Genomic DNA, 6,639 nt, shown 5'->3' on the forward strand with positions numbered 1-6,639 from the left:
AAAGGCTTGGCTCTCCTTTTGCTTTAAAAGTGCATGAAGTACAGGCTGCACCCTATGCCACTGGGCATATGTCCTACTGCCTTATGAAAAGCCATAATGCGAGTTTTAGAGAGAATCTAAACAGAAGCATCAGATCAGACAAAACCAAAACTTACAAAAATCCTTTATTTTTTTCATACTTAATTTCAAGGTATTGAAATTTCTTTAACAGATGAAGAACTATGTTTAGTATATGAGTCTGGGAATCTATGGTTTCTATGAAAATTACAAAAAATAGGATAAGAAGATTGACTCACTTGCTTATTTGCTTCCTGTGGAAAAGAATGGGATGATAGACTTGAGGAATGACTGGGGACCAAGCAGAGCTGCAAAAGTGAAATTGCACATCTTCATCTCTATTACTTTTCCAGTTTCTCCATATTGTTCTTCCTGCTTTGCACAGTATCCCAAGATGAGATGTCCATAATGAAGTTACAAAGCAAAAGACAATTCTAGGGTATTATTGGGTTAGTTCAAAAGTTTGTTTGGGTTTTTCTGTAACATTGTATGAAAAAACCCGAATGAATTTTTTTGCCAATCCAATACAAATAATATTCATATTCAATCACTGGCTTTATAATGTTGAAGTGTTACATATTAAGCTCTAATTAAATCCTTCTTTATAAAACAAAGTAGCTGTTTTGTGACTCCAGAGTATGTGGCCTTCAACAAAAGAATTCCTCTGAAATAACTCTGGGCTCTAGAACTTGAGTCAGATGTTGTTTTCATGTCTGTTCCTACCTGGTACATTGAGAACACTGCCTTTTTTTCTGAGGCCAAACACAGGGCAATGAGGTTGCTTCTAACCAAGCTTGGGTGTCGCTGGATCTGCAGAGGAGAAAGAGAACTATAACCATTTGCCAGCTACATCAAGCCAAAATGAACCCATCCCTAACTATGCAGAAATGGAAAGTAAAATGGATTTGGTTTGGATATTTCACAAAGCTCAGTAACCTCCATGCTTCTTGATTCCTTAATATTCATTAATACAGTTGGTGACAGGTTAGGCCTGCACATTTCACCATTTTCCCTATGATATTTAAAGCTTCGATCAGGTTTACTCTATTTAGTCTTCACAGCAGCTCTACTAGGTATGTATTAGTATTCTTATTTTACAGATAAAAAAACAACAACAACTGAGGTTCAGCCCATTGGATAGCTTGCCTAGAATTAATCAACTAGGAAGTAAGACAGAATTTGTAACCCAAGTATGTTGAACTCCCTACATTTGTTGCAAGATTTGATACTTAGCTAAGACAGAAACTTGCAAAATGTGCTTTTTATAGAGATTTGCAGAGTCTGTTCTTTGATGGGAAGAAAACATGTATCAATGCAATCTTATCACAATACTCAGTAGTATGGGCTGAGAAGGGGAAGAGGTAGCTCAGACACATGGGAACATTCATCATCTTAAACAAAGTTCTATGAAACAACAATACCTTATCATTTTTTTAAAAAAGGAAAGAAAGTGAAGTCGCTTAGTCGTGTCCTAGTCTTTGCAACCCTATGAACTGTACCCCACCAGGCTCCTCCATCCTTGGGATTTTCCAGTCAAGAATACTGGAGTGGGTTGCTATTTTCTTCTCCAGGGGATCTTCCTGACCCAGGGATCGAACTTAGGTGTCCTGCATTCCAGGCAGACTCTACCCTCTGAGCTACCAGGGAATCCATTTTAAGCAGTAATCTTGCCATTAAAAAAATTTTATTTGGCTGCACTGGGTCTTTCGTTGTAGCATGTGGGATCTAGTTCCCTGACAAGGGATTGAACTTGGGCCCCCTGCATTGGGAACACAGAGTTTTAGCCACTGGACCACCAGGAAAGTCCCTACCTTATCACTTTGATTTAATCATCTGCCCATGATTTTTCACATACTAAGTGCACGGTTAATATTTCACCAACGAATAAAATGCACTTGCTTCAAAAGCCTTTTTCAGTCTTATAAGACCTAGAACGTTCAGCCACAGATGATAATAATGACTGCGACTTATTGAGTACTTGCTCTGTGCCAGGCACTATTTTAAGCGTATATTCCTGCATTATTTCATTTAATTTTCATAATCACCATGGACAGTCAATACTATTATTGCACTCATTTCACAGATGAGGCAACTAAGAGTTCCTACTATAATCAATTCTGATTGTGTATCTACCTGGCTTAAAATCCATCACAAACAATGTTCTTTTTTGTGAACAGCAGCTCTCAAAGGATTGTTGGTGGACCCCTGGGCATCCATAAGACCCTTTCATGGATTGACAAGGTCAAATCTATATTCGTAGTAATACTAAGAGATGACTTGCCTTTTTCACTTGTTGACAATTTCACAGATGAGGCAAAGCAACAGACATTATAACTGCTGGTGCCCTGGTATAAATCAAGGCACTGGCACCAAAATGTACTTGTTAGGAATTGTATTCTTTACCACCACACACTTACAGTTAAAAAAAAACAAACCCAATTTCATATAATAGTGTCCTTCATAAATGAGTAAATATTTTTACTTTTTATGAAGTATTGACCCTTGAGTATATTGGAGAAGGCATTGGCAACCCACTCCAGTTCTCTTGACTGGAAAATTCCATGGAAGGAGGAACCTGGTAGGCTATAGTCCATGGAGTCTCAAAGAGTCAAGGAAGACTGACTGACTTCACTTTTTTTCTTTCTTGAGTATATATTTTTTAATCTTCAGTGTTATAAAATTTTAAAAGTACATAGTGCATTTCTGTTGTAGATTGAAGTATGATGGTTGCCTTGAGGAAGAGCACCTGTATAATTGTTTGAATGGTGAGCTGAACTAGCCACTTTACCGCATGGAACACCACTTTTACATGAAAGAACTACTGGCAAACAAACAAACTATGGTTAAACAGGCTTGGGTATTTTGCATATATTTTCTTAAAAATGAAATAAATGAGCCTGGCACTTCAAGGAAAAGACAGTATTTTGTGGTCATGATGAAATTCCCACTTTCAAGTGAAAATTAGAATTTTGGAAGACTTACATCTGCAACTGTGAACATGAAAGATTCCCAATATATAAGACTTTTCTGATGAGACTGGTAGTGAAATTAATGAATGTGATTTGTTATATTGGATATCAACATTTGGAAGGTCTGCATAAATCTCTCAACCAATATTATCGAAACTACCAAAGCAATGTGCTGTAAAATTATGAGTGGGTAGAAGACTCATTCAAAGGGTATACCAATACATACTTTTCAAAATGAGTACATGAGGGGAGCGGCGGTGGCGGTCTGGCTGCGGGCGAGGAAGCCGGCGCCGGCCCCTGGTCCGCAGGACGGCGCGCAGTGCCCGCCGCTTCCCGCCGCGGAGCCATGGAGATCGGCACGGAGACAGCCGTAAGATCCGAAGTGCCATTAAGGGGAAATTGCAAGAATTAGGAGCGTACGTCGGCTTCACGGTGTATTAGATAAACTTCGTTCTGTAACAACCGACCGCTCTAGTCTGAAATCTTCTGATACCAACCTCTTTGATGGTACCGTACCTTCAAACAAGAGCAGTTTCAGTCGAGGAGATGAGAGAAGGCACGAAGCTGCGGTCGCGCCTCTTGCAGTTTCTAGTACTAGACCTGAAAAAAGAGAGTCCAGAGTTTCTACAAGTTCTCAGGAGCAGAAAGCCACTAATGTCAGACAGACTTACGATGATGGAGCTGCAACCCGACTAATGTCCACAGTGAAACCTTTGAGGGAGCTAGCACCCTCTGAAGATGTGATTGATATTAAGCCAGAACCAGATGATCTCATTGATGAAGACCTCAATTTTGTGCAAGAGAATCCCTTATCTCAGAAAAAAATTACAGTGACAGTTACATACGGTTCTTCTCGCCCTTCTATTGAAATCTATCGACCACCTGCAACTCGAAACACAGACGGTGGTGCTCATGTAAACAGGCTGCAGTTTCAGCAGCAGCAAACAGTGTTCATGCTGCCAAGCAGCTTGATGTTCAGAGCAGCCGGGTGTATGAAACAGGACGCTTGTGTGAGCCAGAAGTGCTTAACAGCTTAGAAGAGACGTACAGTCCCTTCTTCAGAAGCAACGCAGAAAAGATGAGTATTGAGGAAGAAAACTTTCGGAAGAGAAAGTTGCCTGTGGTAAGTTCAGTTGTTAAAGTGAAAAAGTTCAGTCACGACGGAGAAGAGGAGGAGGAAGACGACGATTGTGGGTCCCGCACAGGAAGCATCTCCAGCAGTGTGTCAGTGCCTGCGAAGCCTGAGCGGAGACCTTCACTTCCACCTTCTAAACAAGCTAACAAGAATCTAATTTTAAAGGCTATATCCGAAGCTCAAGAATCTGTAACAAAAACAACTAACTATTCTACAGTCTCACAGAAACAGGCACTTCCAGTTGCTCCCAGAACTCGAACTTCTCAGGAAGAATTGCTAGCAGAAATGGTCCAGGGACAAGGCAGAGTCCCCAGGATAAGTTCTCCTATTAAAGAAGAGGAAGCAAAAGGAGATAATATAGACAAAAGTCAAGGAACTCAACAGAGGCAGTTGTTATCCCGATTGCAAATTGATCCCGTAATGGCAGAAACTCTGCAGATCAGTCAAGATTACTATGACATGGAATCCATGGTCCATGCAGACACGAGATCATTTATTCTGAAGAAGCCAAAGCTGTCTGAGGAGCTAGTAGTGGCAGCAAACCAGGAGGCGGGGATGAAGACGGCAGATGCCCTTTGGGCCCTTTCAGGACACTTTGTGCAGACACGAGATCTTGTACAACCAGATAAACCTGCGAGTCCCAAGTTTATAGTGATGCTGGATGGTGTCCCCAGCCCCCCAGGATACATGTCAGATCAAGAGGAGGACATGTGCTCTGAAGGAATGAGACCCGCACAGCACCCTGCAGCCTCACACGGGGGACTCGCGGGCCTCCTCCACCCGCAGCAGTTGCACGTGCTGAGCAGGCAGCTTGAGGACCCAGATGGTAGCTTTGCAAACGCTGAGCTGAGCGAGCTGAGCCTGGCGCAGAAGCCAGAGAAGCTGCTGGAGCGCTGCAAGTACTGGCCTGCCTGCAAGAACGGGGACGAGTGCGCTTACCATCACCCCGTGTCACCTTGCAAAGCCTTTCCCAATTGTAAATTTGCTGAGAAGTGTCTGTTTGTTCATCCAAATTGTAAATATGATGCAAAATGTACTAAACCAGACTGTCCCTTCACTCACATGAGCCGAAGAGCTCCAGGACTGCCTCCAAAACCAGTCACAGCAGCAGCACCGCCTTCTAGTAGTCAGCTGTGCCGCTACTTCCCAGCTTGTAAGAAAATGGAGTGTCCCTTCTATCATCCGAAACACTGTAGATTTAACACTCAGTGTACACGGCCTGACTGCATGTTCTACCATCCCACCATTGCGGTACCACCACTACATGCCTTGAAATGGATTCGACCTCAGACCAGTGAGTGACACCCAGTCCTACCTGACAGAAGACGGTGGCGTTTGAGAGTTTCCGTCTACTGATGAAAGACGCTCTGCAGAATTTGTCAGGTCTTTGAAACTTGGAATATATTGCTTTCATGATATGAAGTTTATTGCCTATCTGAAGTGCCTAATTTTTCAAGTTTGTAAGTTTATTAAGTGATTTTAACATTGGGTCTTTTTTTGCTGTTTTGTTTTGACTGTGGAAAGACAGTTTAAGGAAAAGCTGAACTCTATTAAAACACTTGAGGCATGTTTGTAAAAAAAGAAAACAAAACAAAACAAAATGAGTACATGGATTTTGTTGATATGGTTTCAAATTTCACATTTAAGTTAACCTTTTAGAAGCTGCTATTCACCGAGTTTTGGTCTAGTATCAAAAATGAATATCAGATGAACCTAGTAGAGAACAGATTTGTGGACGCAGAGGGGGAGGGGGAGGGTGGGATGAATTGAGAGAGTAGCATTGACATATATACACTATCACGTAAAACAGACAGTTACTTGGAAGTTGCTAAATAACACAGGGAGCCCAGTCTAGCACTCTGTTTTGACCTAGAGGGTGGGATGGGGGAGGGGAGGGAGACTCAGGAAGGAGTGTATATATATATATATATATATATATATATATACACACACATACATACATATATATATATATAGGCGTCCTAGGTAGTGCTAGTGGTAAAGAACCTGTCTGCCAATACAGGGGACAAAAGAGATGTAGATTTGATCCCTGGGTTGGGAAGGTCCCTTGGAGGAGGGCATGGCAACCCACTCCAGTAACCTTGCCTGGAGAATCCCCATAGACAGAGCAGCCTGGCGGGCTACAGTCCATAGGGTCACAAAGAGTCGAACACGACTGAAGTGACTTACCAAGCACGCATGTATATACATACAATTATTATTGATTCATGTTGCTGTAAGCAGAAACCAACAGAAAACTGTAAAGTAGTTTTCCACCAATTAAAAAATAAATCAAATTAAGAAAAAAGAGAAAGAAACTAATATCCACAGTTATCTGAGATGGCTATTTAAATATCTCTCCCTTTTCCAACTATGTATCTTGGTGAAGCCAAATTTTCTTAAAATAGTTCAACCAAAACAATATAGCACAACACACTGAATGCAGGAAAAGAGATGAGAACCAAACTTTTTTTTATT

At 41.5% G+C, this 6,639-nt stretch overlaps 1 pseudogene; it reads left to right on the forward strand.

Moving 5' to 3' along the window:
• The first annotated feature begins 3,272 nt into the window (after nt 1-3,272).
• Nucleotides 3,273-5,583, forward strand: LOC101119798 (zinc finger CCCH domain-containing protein 14-like; annotated as a pseudogene).
• Nucleotides 5,584-6,639: the final 1,056 nt, after the last annotated feature.

Source organism: Ovis aries, chromosome X (genome assembly GCF_016772045.2).
Source record: "Ovis aries strain OAR_USU_Benz2616 breed Rambouillet chromosome X, ARS-UI_Ramb_v3.0, whole genome shotgun sequence".
NCBI lineage: Eukaryota > Metazoa > Chordata > Mammalia > Artiodactyla > Bovidae > Ovis > Ovis aries.